The sequence below is a fragment of the Mastacembelus armatus genome, chromosome 10, assembly GCF_900324485.2.
Source record: "Mastacembelus armatus chromosome 10, fMasArm1.2, whole genome shotgun sequence".
NCBI lineage: Eukaryota > Metazoa > Chordata > Actinopteri > Synbranchiformes > Mastacembelidae > Mastacembelus > Mastacembelus armatus.
The window spans coordinates 1,602,375-1,624,540 of NC_046642.1; the positions used below are offsets into that span (position 1 = coordinate 1,602,375).

A 22,166-nucleotide genomic window follows, 5' to 3' on the forward strand; every position below is an offset into this window, starting at 1 on the left:
ATCAGGACCTTATCAGAGCGCTCCCAGCCACAAGTGTTCCCATTGAAATGCACAGCGTGATGTTTAATCAGTATAAGCGAGATCTGCAGCACCCAGGCTAATCTCCATTTTAACATTTCACCCAACGCCTGCAGTTATGGGCCTTTTTCCTTCCTTCCATCCTCTGAAATGACGAACAATAGCCCCTTTTTTTCACAGTGGTGAAGTGGCGGCGGAGAGGAGGCAGAGCGCCGTCTGCAGCGTTAACAGCAGCTAACAAACTTGACCTCGGCAGGTTCATGCAAATCACATTTGGAGGGAATAATGGCTGCTGCTGCTAAAACATGACCCTCACTTGAACCTGCTGAATCCTGCAGAGGAGGAGGAGACGTCAGAGTCGCACTGAGGGCTTTTCAAAGGACTGAAGATCACCCCCTAAATCATTTACATTAATGCGTTAATAATGGTTTTAAGCAGTTTACTGGACATAAAAAAAAATAAGAGCTGTTCTTTTATGGACAATCACATCTGAGAAAGCTAAAGCTGCATTTCTAAAGCAGATCTTATGAAACTGAATGTGCCTTTGCTTTTTGAAACACTGCAACTAAAGTCAGCTTTAGGAAAAAGACTGTGACCTGCATTAAAACAGTCTCCAACCACCACAGGTGCTCTGACTTTGCCCAGCTTCACATTAATGGGTGATAACAACCTCCTGAACCACATGTATGTCAGTGAGATTGGCTGATAATCACCACTGAATGGTGTGACAACAGTCTGATCAGCGCTCAAAGTGCAGGGCACTGGATGAGTAATAATAATAACAACCTTCCCAGCCTACCAGTAGGTGCAGTAGGCCCCTACTGACCTGTATATATGGGGCTGATGTAAGAGGATAACTGTATTCAGTAGTATACAGGTGTGTTGTGTGACGTTAGTACCTCTTTCCATCTCCAACAGAGATCACCTGTCCTCGGGGTCAGGATGGACCAGGATGGTTGAGGAGGGGCTTCTTTCTGCAGCCTCAGACTATACCGGACCCCCTGCCCCCCCTCAATCACCCTGCTTCTCAATCACCCTGTTTCTTCTGCTCTCTGGTGTCTCTGATGCACTTGGCCCCTCTCCATCACTGTCGGCCCTGGGGCAGGCCACTGAGGAGGAAAACAGCGGAGGAGGTGGACAAAGGGAGGAGGAGCTGGATGGATGGATGGTGTGGTTGGAGGGGGGGGTCCCCTCAGGGCCTCCAGAGGCAGCGCTTGTATCAATCACTTGATGGGAAAAGAGAGAGAGAGAGAGATTTTAAAGGACAATATCTCCCAGCATAACACCTCCTCCACCCTCCTCATTCTCCTTCTCCCTCTGATCCCCCATGGATGCTCCTTCATCCCTCACTCTCTACATCCATCCTCTCATTTTCTCCTCTTCTGCTCCCACATGGATGGACTCAGTTTTTCCTCTGTTCTCTGGCTGACACTCGTTCTGTCCCCGTCTGGTTAAAGCTGACTCCTCCCTTAGCCTCACTCCTTCCTCCCCTCTTTGCTGTTTTTTTTTATCATCTTCCTACTTTGTCACCAACCTTTTCTTCTTCTTCTTCTTTCTTCTTCTTTCTCCTCACTCCTCTTCTTCTTCTTTTCCTCCTAACATGCCTCTTTTATGTAGCTACTTCTTCCATCCCTCCTATCTTCCCTGTTCTTTCCTCCTCATCTCCTCCCCTCATCTTCTTTTTCGTACTTATTTTATTTCTTGATTTCTCTCCTCACTTTTTCATCTCTTTGCCTTCTCTCTTCCTCCTATTTTCTCCTCTTCCTACACCTCATTGCACATTTTCCATCTTTTCTTTATAGCTTTTAGATTTCTTCTTTTTTTTACTCCTTCACACTCATCTTCATCTACTTTAAAGGAGACTTTACTTTCTTTCTTTCATCCTTTTCCTCCTTCCTCCTTTTTCGCACCTCATTCCCTTTTCTATAATTTTCAGATTCTCTTTTTATCCTCACTTATTATTCTCACTCCTGCTATCCCTCTCCCTCTTCTGGTTTTCTCTCTTCTTGCCTCCATGGTGTGTCCATCAGCTCTTGCCTCCTCTGACCAGAGTGTCTTATCAGCTCCTTCACCTCCTTCTCCTCCTCCTCAGGCCCAGGCAGCTGTCAGGTGGCCCGGTGTTTCTGGCCAAAGCGGCCGCTCGGTATCACGGTTCAGCTCTGCAGAGGAAACTGCAGGAGGAGAAGACCTGTCAAAAGCAGCTCTGGGAAGGCACAGGTGGAGCGAGGAGGTGCTAGGTAAAGTGAGGAGGCGCTTGCTGAGTGAGAAGGGATGCAGCAGAGGAGCAAAAGGCAAAGGAAAGAAGCCAAGTTGTATTTGACTGGCAGTAAAATGGCCTGAGGTGGATGAGAAGGAGCAGCAGAGGGAGAGGAGGCAGCAAAGTAGAGACAGAGGAGGGTTGGGCACAAAGTAAGGAGAGAACATGAAAATAACCTTCTTCTCCTCCTCCTTCCTCTTTTCTCCTCTCCTATTCTTTTGCCTCTGCTTTCCATTCTCCTTTCTCCTCCTTTCCTGCTATTCCTCCTTTCTCTAGTCACCTCCTACTCTTTCTGTCCATCACTCTTCATCTCCCCCATCTTGTTTCTCCTCTTTTGCTCTTTTTCATTTTTTAACCGTCTTTGCTCTTTTCTCCTCTCATCATCTCATCCCCTTGTTTTGACTCTCCTCTTTATCTCACTCCTCATCTCTCCTTCCATGACTCATCCTACCCTTTGTCTCCCTTCCCTTGTTTCTTCTTTCTCCCTCTCTTTCATTTGTCTTATCCTCACCAGTTTGCTCTCCCTCTCTCCTCCCATCCTCCCCTCCTGTCCTATGTCCTTCTCCTCATCTCCTCACCTTCCTACTCTTCCTCATCTAGTCTCCTCTCTTTCTCCTCTGTTCCACCTGAACAACAGGATTTTTAACACCTGACAAATAAGAGCAGGAGGGGTGTTGCACCTCTCTTCCATCGACCCAGCAGTTCCCCTCTAACTCCATCTCCAAGGTAACGGGCATCATAGTCATCACCCTTTGTCATCATCATCATCATCACCACCATTGGAATAACGATGCTAATTCATAACCAGCAGTGATTGGAGCCATGCATCATCTGCCCCATGACCTTTGCAGGTGAAGAGCCGTGAAGTGCGACCCCGGCCGGTCTGGCCCGCGCTGCTGACCTTCCAGACGGGACGCCACAGTGCCGGATGTCCACCGTGATGGCGGGAGATGGGCGGATGCTCGTTAGCAGCCGGCATGGCGTTGGGCAAGGCTGACCTTGGAGGAGGACGTGGCGGTGAGTGAAGTCAGGCTGACAGATTGCAGTGGAGCTGTAGCCAGACAGAGACTGAACCATTCACATTCCATCATTAATTTTATTGATCAGATCTGGGACGACTCTATCAGGACAAACAAAAGATGCTTGTATAAGTGCGTACTGTAGTATATGGGTAGTAGTAGTAGTAGCAGGAGGAGAAGGAAGAGGAAGAGGAAGAGGAGGACTATGACAGCAGCAGGATGGTACATGTAGTATTGTTTGTAGTAATGAAGGGAAATGTGTGTTTTTAATACTGTCTGGACAACAATGGGGCTCTATGGCACAGAGCAATATGCGATATTACACTTTGGATACACAAACAATAGTAGGGACAGGAAATAGAAACTGTCTGATTGGAGTTTAGCGATGCAGCATTAGCACTGAGGCCCTGTCAGATCCTCTGGATAAAACATGAGAAGAAAAGTGGAAAGACTGAACTGAAGCATGTTGTGTGCTGGAACATGAACTAACATTTGCATATTTGGCCAAGTATGTAAATTTGTTACTGAACTTCCCAGCGTGGGAGTTGGCCCTGGATGATTAGAGTTTAAAATAACACTCACAGCTTTTTTTGGTCCTGATCAAGATTAGCCCTGATATCTTACAGATTATGTAAATTACTGCACATCTAAAAGACAGTATGTTTTCTTAATGTTGGACTAACGTCTATCCTACAGTACCAGAATGATCCTGACTACTTCCTGCAGTGGCTTTAGCCTCAGATTTAGCATTTTAGAATTGACTTTATATCACGTTTTGCGTTTCTGGAGCTTTGTCCTTTCTTCCTATTGTAATGATGAAACCTACCAGATATAATGTGGACTCACATTATCCAGTCTGCACAGACCAACTCTATTTCATCGCTATACATTCATCTATGCCTTCATTTTGTTTTCATCTGAGTCAGACTTCAGCAGACTTCAGGAACGTGTGTGCGTTTCTTTTTTGTGCCGACTGGTTGAATAATGCAGAGACAGCGTTCGTCTCCGACAAGGCCAGAACTTCTTTTCTCTCACTGACGTCCATGATCTTTCATCGTTTTGTCTCTTCGCCATCTCTATGTTTCTGTCCGTCACATTTTTCTCTTGTATTCTCTGATTCATTGTGGAGAAAGAGTGAAACATTTAAAATACTCTCAATGTTTTTCTCATCTCAGTTGTGAAGATCTTCTCTCAAGGCTGGACGACTGTACCAGTGGTTTTTCTGCTGTCATCAATTGACTATGAAAATATTTACTATTCACATTCGTGTTGAGTGTTTTCAAACCATTATTAGTTCAGTTCAAATGTCTCTGCAGACTGTGTTGTTGCAGACAGATGGCCCTCCACAGTCCCCTCCTATAGCAGGAGGCCACTTGTTCTTGACCAGACCTGGAGAGTGTTGTGACGAGCTGAACTTATTTAGAAGTGCAGCTGTTCAAAACCTGGAAATATGATGAAATTCTGCAGCTTGAGTTCGGTTTGATGTTGACGTGTGGAACAGAATTGACACCAGCCTCCACGACTCAAACGCACGACTGATCAGAAACGTGACGAACACCTCGCTCAGCTGGTTCCTGCCACATTTGGGGCAGTGACTGTTGGTTTGTCATCTCCTGTCACACACTTCTCCACGTTTGAGCTGTTAAACAGTGTTTATCCTTCACAGCATCATTAGTTGCAGCTCTACAGTAGTTTTGTTAAGAAGTCACACTTTGTGTTGGGGTAAAACATGTTCAAATCCCCAGAGAACGGGAGTGGAGCCGGAGGACCAGCAGCTCTGCAGACTCCTGCAGAAACAGAAGCACTGAGATTTACAAGTCAAACCCCAGCTGCTGCTTTTGTGCCCGTTTCATCTCCACGTTCTCTTTCTTGTTCTTTGGGAGGTGAAGCCAGCCGCCGCGGTTTGGAGCAGCAAGTAGTTGTTGTGGAGTTTAGGTAAAGAGAACACAGCAGAACCAAAGAGAACACCACACTGAGCAGAAACAAAAGGAGAAAAAACAAACAGAAAATACATGTGCGGTGCACTGATTTCTGTTGGAGCGTCGGTGCTTCCTCAGCACTGTGTTGAGATGAGAAGCCAAACAGACTGAGCTTGTACACAATCTGTGACATTTCGTATTCCCTTTGACTGAGGACGTGAGGACGCAGCAGAATTTAGCGCCGCCACCGTCTGGTGAGCCTGGAGACCTGCTCTAATAAGCAGATCTGGCTGCAGCAGAGACCTTAGTTAATATTACACTTACCAAAGACGCCACCTTTCAGTGAGAGTCCCTCTACATGTCCTTAGTCCTTAGTCTCTTTCTTCATAATTAGTCATCAGTCCACATCCATCCAACAACCTAACTCTCAAAGTTTCTTCTCTGCTGTGATGAAAAATGTTTGGAAAGTTTTTTTTTCTGTAGCTTGAAGGTTTTTTTTATTTTTTTGTTCACAGCCGGAGCCCGACTGGGTTTGTTTTCATTTAATTCCCTCATTTGTCAGATTATTATTCGTGTTTTCTTACAGTCCACAAATGTCGTGTGCAGACTCAGACCAGGAGCTAAGAAGGACGGTGTGTCAAACCCTCATACAGCTTCTTCCTCTGCACTGCAGGACTCCATTGTTGTCACATGGTTCACTTCATCAGCATGAACTCTAGGTTATTCTGACTCGGTCCTGTTCACTAGCCATCAAATGTTGATTCATCCGCCTATGAAAATAGTCCCCAACAAATAGCTTGTTTCCTCCGGTCTGTTACAGTCAGCAGAAAGAAAAGCTCCTGACTTAAAGACTCAGACTATTTGTAATATTAGTCTAATTCAAAGTGGCAGTACGACCAGTTCACTTCGTGACAGGACTGTGTGGACCTGTGTAAAGGCTTAAACACCTTTTCATACAGATGGGGGCACTAGAGGAAGGTCTGGGAGAGAATGAAGAGCAGTTCAAATTCAGGTAACCTCAGCTCAGCACCCAGATCAGTCGTAACCAAAGCACAGAGCAGTTCCAACAGATCATTAGAAAGAGAGTAGAGCTTAATAAAAGACTGGTTAACAACAACTGAGTTGACAGAAAAGGTTCTGAAGTCAGGTTCAGGTCACCAGTGACACTAGTTTGTGTTTATATCCCACTTTAGCTGCTTTAACGCCTGCAGGAAGAACAGGCAGAGGAACTATTTCATGCTGCGGAGGAAGACAGGGGACAGTGGCGTAACACAGTCAAAGCAACAACAATTAACATCAGCCTCTGCTGAGTGGTGTGTGTGTGTGTGTGTGTGTGTGTGTGTGTGTCCATCTCCATAATGGATTGTGACTGGGTGATTGAAGTTTACTGAGAGCTGATAATTGCAGCAGAATAGGGAAGTGGTTTGTGAGTGTGGTTGTGTGTGCGTGCATGTTTGTGTACACCTAATGGATTTGTGCATGTGCCATATGCCCAGTTTCTTTCAGACAGACGAACGTGAGCAGAAAGAGGAGGCGCTTTCTCCAACTCTGCTGCTCAGAGTGTGTTTTCTCTGTGTGTTTGCCCTTTTGGGTCTGTGCTGGATTTCAAAGCTGGATTTTCTGCCACGTGTGTGATTTTTAGAAACTATTCAAAAGCTAAACTGCTGTTAAATTTGTTCCCGAGTCTTTGTGGCATCAGATAAATAGAACATATTACTTTCAGGCCTTTTGTGCTCTGGGGCCTGGACCCTTCAATGACTTTGAATCTTAACACTTTCTGAAATGTAACAGACCGATGCTGATAATGCTGATTGAACTTTTCCTGTGTTTGCTCTGCGACTCTGGAACAGCACCATTTTATTTTTACCTGGCTGAAATGCTTCATGTTCCTCCCCCCCCCCACTCTCTCCCACACTGTTTGTTCTGTCTGTGTGAAGCCGCTGTAACGAGCGTGGTGGCTATTAGCCAAATAGCTGTAATATTACTCCCCTCAGACTCCATAGTCACTTTGCTCCTCATGTTGGCAATCTGTCTGAATGTGTTCTGTTATTGCCTCTGCTCTCCTCCACCAGCAGACATTATTAGATGGGTTTTTTTTTTCTTTCTGTTTTTGCATAACAGGCGAAAGCTGACCCACTAATATTCTGCTGCTGCTGCTGTTCCCAGCGAGAGCCGGCAGGTAAAACAGTCCCGTCCTGTCCTCCCAGGACAACAAGCTCATGTCTCAGACTTCCTGACAAACACATGGAGGATGAAGTACAGTAAGTGACACTGGAATACACACAGCTGCAGAAAATTCATCAGCCGGCACATTAGAATAGTACATTTTTAATACTACATACTACTTTTTGTCTAGTCATAGGACATTTAATGACATTACATGATCCTCTGTGAATTCTTCCTTTAAGTACTGGAGTAATATGTGATGGTTCTTAGCCTGTTTGGATTTTTAGGTGAGCGTGAGAGTGTGAAGTGCTTCACCAAAATGACTTTAGTTTATATCAGAAACTGTAAAAATGTAAACTGTGTTTATGCGAGTCACATGAGCGTTTCATAGCTGTGCTGTTGTCAGCCCTCAGGGAAGACTCTCTCACAACAGCAGCATGAGTGTTGCAAAGTGCACAGCATGTTATGCAGAGTTAAGTCTCTGTGAAATGATTTAAGAGAAGTAACGATGAGGATGAAACAAGAGCAAATGGCCTCAGGTAGACAAACTGATACAATAGAGCACATTTAATTGGTCAAAGGTAAATGTCACAGCAAGCAGAAGGAGAAACTAAAATGGTCTCTCTCTGGGTTTAGGATTTAGATTTGTGGGAAAACCTGTGGGCATCACTTCATACACACTCTCTGTCCCAGCCACAGCCCTGATCTCACTTTAATGATGTGGAGCAGCTGATGCTGGAGTGTGTAAGAGACGATATATAGGCCCAGCAGGTGCTGACCTCTAAATGCATCGAATATTTTCTGTTGCGGCTGATGGTCCAACTAGAAAACACAAGACCTGGTTTGTCACATGACACAGGCTTTAAAGTGAGGGTTTATTTGAAACCACCTTCTCTGCTGGGCTGGGCAGACAGTGTGGACCTGTCCATCATCACTAATTTAATCAATCTTAATTTTTTCTGATGTGAAGCAGCTCAGATGTTATCAACAGCAGTGACCTTGTTTTAATATTACTATTATTACTGGTATTTTACAGGATGTTGCTAAAACTGCAGCAGTTTGTGCAGCCTGTGCAGTCGGGACAGGAGACGCTGCTGAAGTTCAGACTTAGGCTGAAACTTTACTGAGTTCTGCAGCTTTGATATCTTTTCTGAAGACCTCAGAGATGAGACGAGGAGTCCTGGGTGAGAGCGACACACACACACACAGCAAACAGTGCAGCTCATATTGTTTCATATCAGCAGAGAGCAGAAAACTAATTTCTTGTCTTTCCCCCTCCAACAGTTATTGGATGAATTTTCTGTGATGAATCTGCTGGAAAAAAAAAAAAATCCTGCCGGGCACGCCACACCCAGCACATTGTGGGTTTTCCTGCCTCTGCCTTGGTGAGTACTGTTATGAGCTAAGACCTGAGGACAGGCACAGCTTTAGGAATTATGGATGTTTCCAAGAGAACTGGATATTCTCCTCCTCTGAACTCTTCTGCTCAGTGTATTAAAAGCAGTACAGAATTTGAACATGTAACTGAGGATTATGCTCAAACTGAAAGATGGTGCTCTTGAATAATCAGTCCGTCCATCATCTATATCCCCTTAGTCCTAACCAGGGTCACAGCCTATCCCAGCTCTCTTTGACCCTGGACAGGTCACCAGTCCATCACTGGCGCATTAGAAAGCAGGTGTACCTAATAAATAGGTGCCTGAGTAATTATAATCGTAACTTAAATATTCATGTTCCCAACACATAATCTGTATTTGAATGTGTTTGTTCTTGTAGATTTGTCTTCCTGTGATCATCTGATGGCGTCCTGGACTCACTGGACCAGCAGGACGATGTGGAACAGAAGGATCAGAGGAGGGTTACTGTCGTCTCCAACGGTAAGTGTCTTTGTCCCTGTAAGACACTTTCACCACATTTTTGATTCCTGAATCAAATTCTAAGTAGAGATTTTAATGCAGCAGCTACAACTCCTGTATGCAGTACTAATATCCCATCAGAGGAACAACATAGACATATATATCGTTAACAGATACTTCCTTTTATTAGTACCATGGACAGAGAGAAGTGAATGTCATGTTATACAACCGTCCCATTCATACTCAGAAAGTGTGAAGGTTTAGCTGAATATGCATGATGATTACACCTGTCATGACTAGCAGGCTGTGCTGCTTTTTAAAAAAGCTGCTGGTGTAGTCTTAAAAAATACGTCACTCTTATAGAGACCTACATAAAGAGACATTATGTGTTATATGTCAGGGCAGTGCTGCATTAGGAAGGTTAAGTCAAGTAGCTTTTTATTTGTAGTTTCAACATGTACAGTGAATACAATGCACAGCAAAGCCAGACAATGTTCCACCAGGAACCATGTTTCTTAATAAAACTGTACAGATACAGACCTGCACTACTCCCAACAGGGGCACCTAACAAAAGGACCAAGAGTTAGTTACAACCTTAAATATTCAAATCCTTAACATATGTGTATTTGATTGTCTTTGTTGAGTAGATTCACCTCCTATGATCATCTGACAGTCTTCTGGACTCATGAATAAACAACCTCTGGGATGATGTGGACCACAGGGGTGAGGAGGCTAAGCCCTAACCCTGCCCCTTGACTTCACCAGTGGCTGTGGTGCAGGCAGTAGAGTCAGTTGTCCCTTAACCAGAGGGTTGGTGGTTCGATCCCAGGCTTCTCCAGACACGCAAACTAAGGTGATTCCATGGCTTAATTGTGTATGTCAGTAACTGTAGGGTAGCAGCTTTGCAACATGTGCTGTATGTGAAGGACTAAGGCAAATGTTCACATATAAACTGTATGTCGTGTAATATTAATTATCTTTCTGTTCATTCTATGACCTAGTGCCTATTGATGAGATTTTCGAACTACGTCGTCTCTGATTTACTTGTTTGCTGTATCAGTCAGCAGCACCTCTGTGACATGGGTCAGCTTCCTCTGCAGCCACCAGGTCCTGTTTGCCTGTATTTTTAAAACAGAGACAAAATGAACACTAACTATAGTCAACACCCAAGTGAAAAAAAAAATTGTATATTTTCTAGTGTATTTTTAAACTGTTAAATTTCATTATACTTAAAGTTGTGTTAAAATGAAATCACTTCAGTTGCACTTAATACACCGGAAGTTGCACAATAAATCTGCTTTAGCACATTAAAAACAGATTTTTCACGTATTATTGGGTGTTTTTGTAAAATAGTACACAACTCCTGAAATATACTTGAAACATTTCACGTATGTTACTTGTTGCATGTCCACCCCGACCCCCTCAGTCTACAGTATATAGTGTACTACACTGTGCTCTCAATTAGCTAAGACACTCACCCATTACTTTGAGGCAGTCGTGGTCTAATGGATAGGGAGTCGGACTTGTAACCTGAAAATGTCACGTTCGAGTCTCAGGTCGATGGTACGGAGTGACGGAGTAACTAGGGAGGACGTTGGGACACAGACACTGTCTGAAAAAAGAGACATATATATATGTATATGTATATATATATACACTTCTCACCTACTGTTTTTTGCATACTACCAATTGGACGCAGCCAAGCAGAGTAACGATTCCTATTTATACTGCAGCTTCTGCTGTATTAAGTGCAACTTAGTGCAATGAGTTAGTATAATGACATTTAACATTTAAAAACTATACTCAATATATTTTTAGAAAATATACACACCTATTTTCACTTGGAATGAGGAGTAATTGGCATGACTTGTGTAACTTCCAAAGTAGCCTACATATTGTTTTGGTACATTCCTCATACATTAGTGTTAGTAGTACTAACAAGGTGAGCGTGGGCAGCCAAGAATAAGAAACGATGCACACAGGAACTACCAGCAACAATTAGCCAGGTTCTACTTCCCCTTCCACCTACGTCATATCACGTGGTGCAGTTTTGGGAATGACGGTTCAAACTGTTTAACATTTCTGCCAATTTGTCATGTCAAACTAACATTTCTCCTCTACATGGGCATTTTCAAGGAAATCTAATTATGAATTTTCAAAAAATGAAAACCTGTCATATGCTAGCACACCCAGAAACACTTATATTGTGTATTTTAAATAACTATACTGAAATATAGCTAAAGTTAAATATAGGCATAGTATTATATTTTGAAAAAAAATTACACAATTAAAAAAAACATGAACATACTTTTGGAAAACAATGAAATATACTTAGAAATAAGTAAAGTGAACTTTTAAGAAATATACTAAATTACTAATTAACGATATTTCAATATACAAAATTTAGTTTTAATATATATCAGTAATTTAATATACTTTTAGAAAATATAACAAATATGTTTAAAGTAAAGTGAACGTTTAGTAAATATACTAAATTACTGATTAAGTAACATACCCACATTTAGGGGAAATAGAGTAGATTCAATAAAATCAGTTATTCATACCTCTTGTCTCCTGACATGGCCATCATGGTTGACCAAAGGTCTCAACAGACAGTAGATGACCCTAGAAAACTTCACCGGCCTGCCTTTCTGTCAGAAAAGGAAATCAAATGTTATCAAATCAAATGTTTTCACAGTGGTACAGATCCTCACTTGTAATAAAGTCATGTTTAACATACCTTCGATATCAGTGCTGTCTTTGATTAAATGTGCGAGGGTGCAAGGCCAAAGTGAAGAGTCTCTGATGGGTTAAAGACATCACCCATGGCCTGTCAGGATGGAGGTCTGGGTCAAATTATAGAAGAACTTTGTCACCTAGTAGAACACATGTGGGCGCCATATCCCAGGAGACCTCAGGTGCAATTGTTTACATTCACTACGGACAGAAACACATGGAGATGGATCAAGACTGGGAGCAGAGAGTGTGTAGCGTCGGTGAAAATGGAAAAATCTGATGCACCTCTTGCATTTCCCAGTGTTCTCATCACTAGGATATGTTTTTATTTTATATTTCCTCATTGTTAGTTAGTTGTCATCAGCATCATGATGGTGGAGGTGGAGGCAGAGGGGGAGCAGGGAGGTTGTGGAGTGTTAAACCCCCTGTGGTCTGTCTGGAGGACAGAGTAGAAATTAAACTCGCACTAATTAGTGAGCGATAAAAATAGTTGTGGAAAATGGTTGGGTGTGGATCATAGTTTGCACTTCAGCCTCAGTTTCGACACCACGGAGCTGTTGTCTGCATATGGTTCAGTTAGAGAGCAGCCTGAAATAAAAAACATCAGCTAGACAATGCACAAGGTGTGAAAGAGATTAATACAAATACCTCAGATACAAACACAGGCTCCTTTTCAGCTTTTAACATTTCCATTTATTTACAGCTAATGACAGAAAATGTTTATATAATTCTGTTTTAATCTTTTTATGGTAATTTTTCCTCATATAATCAAATACGTTTGCGTCTAGAGTGAAGGTGAGAAATAAGGTCAACAAGAATCTTCAGTCTGGTTCATACGTGTGTAATTTGTAATGTTGTAGTCTGATTATTATTTAGGCTCCTGTCGCTGATCTCAAATGGGAGAACATGATATTAGAAGCACCATGTTGCTCTGACGGGGGCAGACAATGTCAGCTCAACATAAGCTCCACATCTGGAAAATAATATTAATAACATGTTGAAATTATTGCACATTCAGGGCCGTTAGAATCGTACAAAGAGTTAAATTAACAAACGTAATAATTATCCTGTAAAAATACGTGTTTTTTAGCTCTAATTAAAAATGAGAAAAAACCCCCACAAATATCACACACGTTTAAATTCTACCCAACATCTTTATGGAAGAGAAGAGCGAAGGATGGATCTTTTTTACAAATATTCAGAAAAGTGTGCTTGTAAGCATGTCCACAAACTGAATGTGCAAAGGTACAAATATTAATGTATAAACTTGAAAAATTAAGTTTTTCAGATGCAATTAATTTTTAATGTCTATGTTTCCAAGGCCATCTTTTAAATCATAATATTTTAGGGGGTTCAGCCAAAGGATGAAGTGAGCTGTCAAATCCAAGCAGACGATTTCAGCACAAAAAAAGATTTTTTTTTTAAAAAATATGAAAAATCTTCCAACTAAACTGCAGCACTAGTTCATGGTGTAGTTACCAGTGTTTTAAAACCTGACATCGTTTTCATCAGTGCAAAGAAAACATGAAACCAGAAGCAGAACTGCATGTAACCTTGTGCAGGATGCAAACAAATCAGGAGCCAACCTGCTCTGTGGTGCAATTAGTGGTTAAAAATCGGACAGAATACCTTTAACATCGATCCGTCCTGCAGCTGTACCAGAGCCGACACTGGGCGAGAGGCAGTGTTCATCCTGGACAGATCACCAGTCCATCACTGGCCTGACACATAAAGACAGACAGAATACCTTTAACAGTGTCATTATGTCAGGATAGAAACACAACAGCCCCAAACAGCCTGAAAACTGATAAGAGCCAGAAAACAGAACAGAAACCAGTGAGGCTGATTGTGACTTACAGTCCTGTCAATGTAGTAATGACTAAAAACACACAAAAACACATGCACGGGTAATCTTAATCCACATTATGAAATATCCTCTCTTTGTATTTCTAGCTTGTTTTATTTTGTGATTAATGCATTGGAAACACTGATTTTTGGACAAAAGATGTTGCTTCATATCATTAACAGAAAATGTTGTTTCAGGATTGTCGATTTTGAGTAAATGATTGTAGATTTGTTGCAGCGTTTCCTCTCAGGGGAATTTACTGACAAAACATCGTCCTCGTCTGCATCAGACCGACTGAAGGGCCTGCAGAGACTTCTTGTCAACAGATTAGGAATCACTCGAAGTGAATTGTCCTCATCATTAATATGTGCATAACATGAATGAGCCAGCACGCCGCCGCCGCTGATGAACAATGAGGCTGTTTCATCTTCAGCTGAGTGTGACTGATGAATATTCAGACAAGAAAAACTCGGCTTTAAACGGTACACACTGAGTCTCTTAGCTAAATCAGCTCCTTTATTAACATACTGGAATCTGTAATTATGCCCCATCGCATGTTAGCTTTGCACAACACTGCTACGACAAAAGGAGAAGGACTGATGTTATGTGTGATTAGAGCATATTTCCATTTATGTAAGAAGCAGCTGAGAGTCAGCGTGCTCGCTGTAAGCACATCAGAAAACACCACCGTTTACGCCGACTGGTCAGCTTAGACACAACATGAGGAAAAACAACTTGGAGACAGATGTTTTCTCATCTATTTCCAGTAAAAGTAGAACCTCTATGTTCTGAGTCTGTGGCAGCGAGTTCTGAAAAATCTCTACTGAAATGGAGACTGTGTTATATACCAGAGGTTTCCAGGTATTTCAACTTGTGGTCCCTTAAAATGAAGCATTTCATACTGTATGAGCAACAGTCCGCCAGAGGTTTTAATTATTACGCAGGAAAAGGCACAAAAAGTCCTAAATTTGTGTGAGTGAAATATTAATTTGTGTTACAGAAACCAATCAATAAAGGATTATTGTTTTGTTACATTTTTCATTCAAGTTGAACCGTTTCCTGTGAAGTAACACGACCTTTAAAATATCCACAACAGCTTCCACTGTTCAGCGTAAATCAGCCTTCAACAATGAGATATTTTTTACAGTGTGCAGCAAACACAGGCTGCTGCTGAAGATCTGTGGACTGAAGAGATTAACTGGATTTTTCAGCTTTGGCCATTTTGCCAGAGCTTTTCCTTTTTCCCCCATCGGGAAAACAAACCCGCATGAATAAAATTAAACTGTCCCCTTTACAAATGGAAGATGACTGGATCAGATTTACCTTGGTGATAGTGGTGTAAAGAGGATTTTGTTGGAGTGGAGGCCACACGGTGCTCACATGTGCTCACTGTCATCAGACACAGAAAACTGGAGATCTCCAAACAAACATCATGAAGCAGGAAGATAAGATGGAAACGCTGCGAGGAGAGAGAGCGACGCAGAGGATTAACCGGATTAAACAGTGAAGTCAAACTGTCAGCGCTGCATGACGTCTGCAAACAGACCTGCAGCCCAGCTTCATGCAAACCACTACAAACCTTTAAAATCAAAATATTAACAATGCAAAAAGAACCCACAGTAAGAAATATATGGAGCTATAAAACTAAATATAGGTAAAAACTACAGTACCTTGATAATTAGTTAATTAAATCTGGTTCAAGCTTTAACATTTAAAATAAATTTAGTAAATTTACTTGTTAACAAGATCAAAACAGTGTCTTCATATTTCTCTGCAGCGAGCAGGGAACTGAAGTGTGTGTTCACACTGAGGCCAGCGTCCAGCTGGCTGTGTAATGATGTATGTGTGTGTGTGTGTGTGTGTGTGTGTGTGTGCGTGTGTGTGAGATCAGTAGAGACCAATCCTGCCTTCCTTCCATTTCAGCCCTGCAGGCATTGCCCTGGGCGTTGTAACCCGTGCCCACACACACACAAACACACACACACAGTGTGTAGTATGGAGCACAGCTCATGTTGCTTTCCACACACTGTCCTCAAGGTTGCTTCCCAGAAGCCTTTGCTACCTGAGTTTTTTTTGTTTTTTTTACTCCTTTTATTTGGTAAATCTTTACCTATAGGCACAGAGTGTGGGGTGAGATATATCACTACAGTCTGGAAAAGGTCTAATAAAATATTTCTTATACAGAAAAATATTTTAAGGATGCAAAAAATAAAACTGTTGTTAGAATTCAAACTAAATTCTGTTTGGTTTTGTAATAAATTCCTTTCTCAGCGCTGCTCAGATGCTCTGGTAGATTCAGCTCTTTCTGTGATGAGCAGCTCTGGAAATTCAGTGCGTCAGGTAGGGAGGAGTCTCTTCCAGGATTATGGTGCCCCCCTTCACAGGGGTCACCGATGAGGATGAAAGTCATGTGACTCATACACCACATCCTGCTCCAGCTGAACACCAGTTATCATTACAAAGAGTCAAATCAAGGAGGAACAGATGCAAAACTAACAAGCAGAGAGAGATGTAAAAACAAGTCAAAGTAGATACAACACAACTAAAATCGAGTAAAGTCTGATGCAAAACATACAAAAAAAGCAAAGTGACAGGAATAAATTTGCCTACAGAGACACAAAATGGCCTGTTACTCACCTGAGGGGGCTCATAATTCATCTAGGCTCTACAGTAAACAGGAGATAATTGTTGGTGCAGTTGATCCACCTCTGTTTCTACCACATTTGAAGGCCGTCGTTTGTTTTCCCTCCATGTAATTTCTCTAACGGGTCTCCCAAGGACAAAAACAATGAGCGCTGTGGTGAAAACATCTACTGTCTAAATATCCTGTACTTTGGAAACTTTGGGTTTGTGCAGACAGATGCAGCTTTGCCAGCTTTGGTCTTCCACTCCTGTATTATTCCATGGTGAGCGTGTCTTCCAGATTAATCCGTTGTACGTGCACGTACTTGGCAGGAAAATGACCGTGCATTTCTTGGCTGACGGACAACTAGCGGCCTGCACCGTCTTCATACTGTACTGTCAGTCAGATTATTGACAGCGGCTCCCTCCTCTTTAGTTTCTGCTTCATCTGGAAACGCCACAGAGACACTGTTGTTAGTTTCTGCAGAGAAACAACTGCTCACTTTCCCTGCTCCCCAATTAAAATACTAAATTTGCAGTAAGCGCCGTGTGTCGCACGAACACTCCTGCTAAGGCAAACTGTCTGCAAATGATCAGTTTTAATAACTGAAGGAAGGTTCAGAGCAAACCGCAGCATTTTCATTTCTGTGAAGGCTGGAAAAGATGCAAACACAGAACCAGCAGGTGGAGTTAGTTTCAGAAAGTGTGACCCAGAAACAGGTTGAAACTTGAGCTGAGATCAAACTACTGTTTCTAAGGTCAAAATGAACTTCTTCATTCCTGTATTGTAGAATTTATCAGGAGCTCTCTAACCTGTGATTTTTCATCTTCACCCTAATTTTACCCGTTTCCTCAGATTAAACAAAAAGGAGACAAAGACAAATGGAGGTGATGATGTTTTAAAGATGAGGTATCTCAAAAGACTAAAATCACAATGTCCTCCTTCCTTTGTGTAACACCTGAGTGACTTTGTTTGCAGTGTTGTCGAGGAGGAAAGACCACAGACACATTTTTAAATAGTAGCTCTACATTAACATTACATAGAAAACAACGATATATTAAACTGCCCTGAGTATATCAATTGATAATCAGGAGTTTTTCCTGTATTTAATTGGAAAAACTGGTGCATATCAGTCTGGTTGACCCTGGTCAAGCATGATCAGGTCTGCCCTCAGGAGGCTGGTTAGTGCTGGGATGGGAGACCACCTTGGAATACCAGATGCGTTGTAAAAACAATGAGCATCTGTTCTGGAGAGAACCCATCTCCGGATGTGCTCACCAGCACAGGAGGAACTCAAACTCAGTACCAGTGCATTGACTTGCAAATAATCTTGCAAAACATACATATAGAAGTGCAGCGTGTCTGCAAAGGCCTGTGATGAGGGAAGGTCAAATCCATTTAAAAATGTAAGTACAAATCCTCCAATGTCATGAAACAGCCTGCCCCTCTAAGTGCAACCTCAGCTACCTGAACACATCAAGATGAAAACACAAATGAATCCCTTCACTTCTTACGTTTAATCCAAGTTTCCAGCAACGTGTCCTTTGTCTGTCCCTTGTTGCCATTTTACCTGCGGCCTGACGGACACGCACACCTCCCAATAGCTCTGGAATAAAAGAAGAAAAAAGTTAATTAAAGCCAATGCAGCAGCTTAAAGGTGAACATTAAAGAAAGGGGGAGGAGGAGAGGGGGAGGCTGGGGATGGTGGAGCTGTGTTGGGGAGGGGGCTCAGATAATGAAAATAGTCCCTGAACTTGATTTCCTTAATCACTGCATGTCCCTCTTTCTGTTAATTGAAGATAATTATAGGATTTTAATTTTCTTATGTAGGTTAAAGAGGAGAGTGAGAAGTCAGAGCAGATGGAATAACTGAGGCAGATGAAGACGAAGAGGCCGACAGAGTCTATTAGTGATTTACACACACTCAACTACGGCCTCGCTGAGCTGATGCCATTACAAATTTCTGCTTTTCGTTTAAAATAACACTTTTTTGTATTAAGGCTGGTGTTGCACGGAAAAACGCTGAAATTAGCCTTTAAAATTTGAACGTTACTGCAGCAGAAAAGCTGGTTTTGTATTTCACATGAGCACTGACTTTAGTTTTTGGTTGTTTTTTTAAATCCATACTTTTACTTTTGGTTTGCTTGTATTTACAGCTACACTTGAGTAAATTCCTCAGTTTGAAGGTTTCTACTTTGACTACAAAAGTGCAGGAGGGCTGGAGGCTTTTTACACATCTGTGTCCAGGGGCCTGTTGTCTCATAATGTGTCCATGTGTAATTCAGTAGCCTCACTTCAACTACATCTGCTGTGTAAATGTGTTAAAGCAGAATCTTCAAACACAATTCCCCCTTTAAAACCAAAAAAATAAAAAAAATAAAAAAGCTGCCCGATAGCAAATCTTGTCCAGCTGTGTCTGAAGACGCGTTAGGTTCAGTCTGTAATAACTCCCCAGCAGCAGTTACACCTGTACAGTACGTCTTTGTTAAGCGCCGACACGGAGGCTCAGTCAGTGACGCCACAGTCAGAAGCGGGTCGAGCTCTCTGACAGGTGAGCGTTCACGTAATGCTCCTCGCAGATGAACCCGTCAGACGCTGCTGGCTATTTTCTGCTTGCTGCTCGTCTTGATTGCCTCTGAAAGATCAATCAGCGCTTTGTGGCGCCGCTCTGCTTTCTCCTCGCCGACACGCATCCCATAAATAAACTCACATTACTGAAGGCATGGTCCCTTTTTTTTTTTTCCCCCTGACATGTCTTCTTCCCTGCAGGAACGCCAGAAAAAGAAGGTCATTTTTTCATAATCTCTCTATTTGACCAAGCTCACACCATTTCCATCCCTGCAAAAGGCTGATTGAGCTCCAACCAAAAAACCGCCGTCCATCTCCAAGACAAATACTCCAAATCATGTTTTCTTCATATTTCTGAGGTAATGGAGAGGCAGCACAAAGCACTGGCTGCTGCCCAGTCCATACACAGACACACATTAAAGCTCCAGCCTTCTCTCGTTACCTCTTTCACACATTCATTTTGTTCCAAACTACTCATATATTACACAAAACACAAGGCCATTTCCAACATTTAGCTTCTGTGGACTGTTTGTGCTTTGTGCCATTAGCGCAGTCAGCCACCCTCAAAGTGGAAAATAAAGCGTTCAGGCCAGGGAAGTCAACACCTGTACCCACACAGTACAAACACACTGGTTCTACCCTCCTGTATGTCTGATCTACTCTTTAAACATGAGAACTAGTTTCTGTCTGGTTACAGTGTCTAGTGGAGTCAGGAGGCCCAAGAGCTTCTAATGTAAAAGTGAAAGAAAAAGGGTTTTTTTTTTTTTTTGGTGTGTTTTCTGCTGCAACAGACCAAGGACCAAAATGATTCGTCAACCTGCTACTGGTGCCCTGCAGTGGACTGTGCTGCAGGAAGTCCTGAAATAATGAGTGAACTTCAGAAGAAGTTTCAGAGCCAGGATAAGTATTTCCTCCTGCTCTCAGTCTTTATGCCAGACTGACGTCCAGAAGCTGCCTCTGTACTTAACATGCAACTTCACAATGCTGTTGAATTTCTAAATATTATGCTCAGTCTGAACCATAGATGGATTAAAAGGAGAGACCTTCTCTGTACAGGCCCAGGGTCCCGAAGGGTCACGGGCCTCATGTCTTATTAAACTACAATCAGATGCAAAATAAGTAAAACTGGTTGCAAAACAACTACAAAGTAAAAAAAAAAAAAAGAAAGACAACCAGCAGCCAAAGGAGCAGAGTCCAGAGTCACTGGGGATGCACAGTTTCACTTCGTGTCCATCCCAGCAGGCCCCGACAAGTCCTAATCTCAAAAATTGTGGCTCAGAGGCCTGATGCTGTCAGGAGACTCTTCAGCTTCAATCCCAGCATGCCTTTCTTTGCCTCTCCTTCTGTTTTTTTTTTTTTTTTAAACTTCTCCAGATCCAAGATAACAGCCCAGAGTGGAGTGGTATGGAGCCTCAGAAGCCGCCGCCAGCCCTGAGTGAGCTGCCTCTTTTTTTTTTTCTGTCCTCACATTTTATCTGCTGCTCTTTAATTGACTGAGTCGCAGTGTGACGAAGGAACAGCGAGCGGCGAGGGAGAGCGAGGGATGGAGCGGAGAGGAAGGCGATGTTCCTAGATGTGGAAGACAGTTGTAGGAGGGCTGTGATGAAAAAATAATTATGCTAGTTACGTTCTATTACACAAAATATGGAAGATGACAACGAAGCAGCATTGCAACGTTTCCTCCTTAATGTCACTATTATCGGGTGGCGCTGCTGCTAGGAATTGTGGGACATCACAGAGCGAGGAGCCGCTGTGGAAGTGCTCACTCTCATATTTCCCTCGTCTGGATTAATTCCTGCTGCCTTTAATGCATTTTTTATATTATCTTTCACCTCAGAACAGAATCTGATTGTAGTTCCTGGGCGGTAGAACTCGTTAGCAGCGTTAACACAGTGTTTTATGGTCAATGTGTTGGTTTTGCTGTTATTTTATACAAACACGCAAATATAATATGCAAATAAACACATTTTAAAGGGTTTACTTAAAAAATAAGCTACTGAATGTTTAATACAGGGTAAAATTAATCAAAGTCTTTAATGGATTGACTTCAAATTCATTGTGAATATTAAAAATTCAAATTCTGTAGATTTTCTTCTGGTGTCAGTGGAATTTATTAACCCCATTCCAGGTATTTACATAAACTTTACTTTTTTAGCTTCTGCTTCTTTGTATTTTATTTTTAGTCTCTTCCTTTAGCTGAAATCTGCTCACTATAAGGGCTGACTGTGTGTGGCTGAAGACCTGCAAAGTGGACCTTGAGTCTAACAACCATGTTGACAGGGTAACGTACAGTAACACCAGGAGAACAGGAGGGTTTGTCTCCGGCTGTGTGTTGTAGAAGGTTTTAGGCTTTAAAACAAACAAACATCCACAGAACAGGAAGAACTCACGTGGTCGAGCAGCTCAGGGGGAACAGGTCTGTTATATATGCAGATGAGCTGATGAGGGACATGCAAACAGGCCACAAATCACAAAAGGAAGCCTCTCAAGCGGCTGCACGATATATACGCCACAGAAACATGGATGGATTACAGAACAGGCCTAGAGGCCCAAGTGGTCAGGGGGCCCGAGGGGGAGAACCGTGAACAGACTGTTAGCCTCTCCATTGGAAAGTCTACAAACAACAAGATGCCTGAGAAAACAAGGAGAAAAAAACAGCTAACAGGGTGAAAACAAAGTCAAATGCTGCAAAATCTCAGAAACAGGTGTAGATGTAGTCAAACAAAATGAGTAAAAATTGGCAGAAAATGGCTAAAATAAGACTCAGATCTACAAAGAGACTCAAACAAACAAGACACAAGCTGAGGACATGTGGTTGCTCCTACAAAAATACAGTAGGTGATATAGAGGCCTTTTACATGTCTGTCTCCTCCTGATCCAGAATCTGGTGGCAATAAAAACCAAACCTGTGTGATGTGGCCAACATAGATCATTAAAAAATAGCAACTTCATTCAAGGTTACTACATTTCCAAAATCTACTGTCTCATTGCAAAGTGTGCAGTATAAATCTGAAATTTCCATCTGCAAACAGTCCCACAATGCAACGCTCCACGTGTCACAGATGAGAAAAGTGGCACTGAGCTGCTCAGAGTCATCAATGTGAATTTACTGCTGACTACTGAGTGAATTAGTGAGTGTCCATTACAACGACGGACGT

The 22,166-nt window shown here is 42.3% G+C and overlaps 1 long non-coding RNA gene across 1 annotated transcript; it reads left to right on the forward strand.

Moving 5' to 3' along the window:
* The first annotated feature begins 8,693 nt into the window (after window positions 1–8,693).
* On the forward strand, window positions 8,694–10,088 carry LOC113144993 (uncharacterized). Its single transcript, XR_003297199.1, has 3 exons — window positions 8,694–8,764; window positions 9,156–9,256; window positions 9,883–10,088. It is a non-coding gene; the product is annotated as an uncharacterized LOC113144993 (long non-coding RNA).
* The last annotated feature ends 12,078 nt before the right edge of the window (window positions 10,089–22,166 follow it).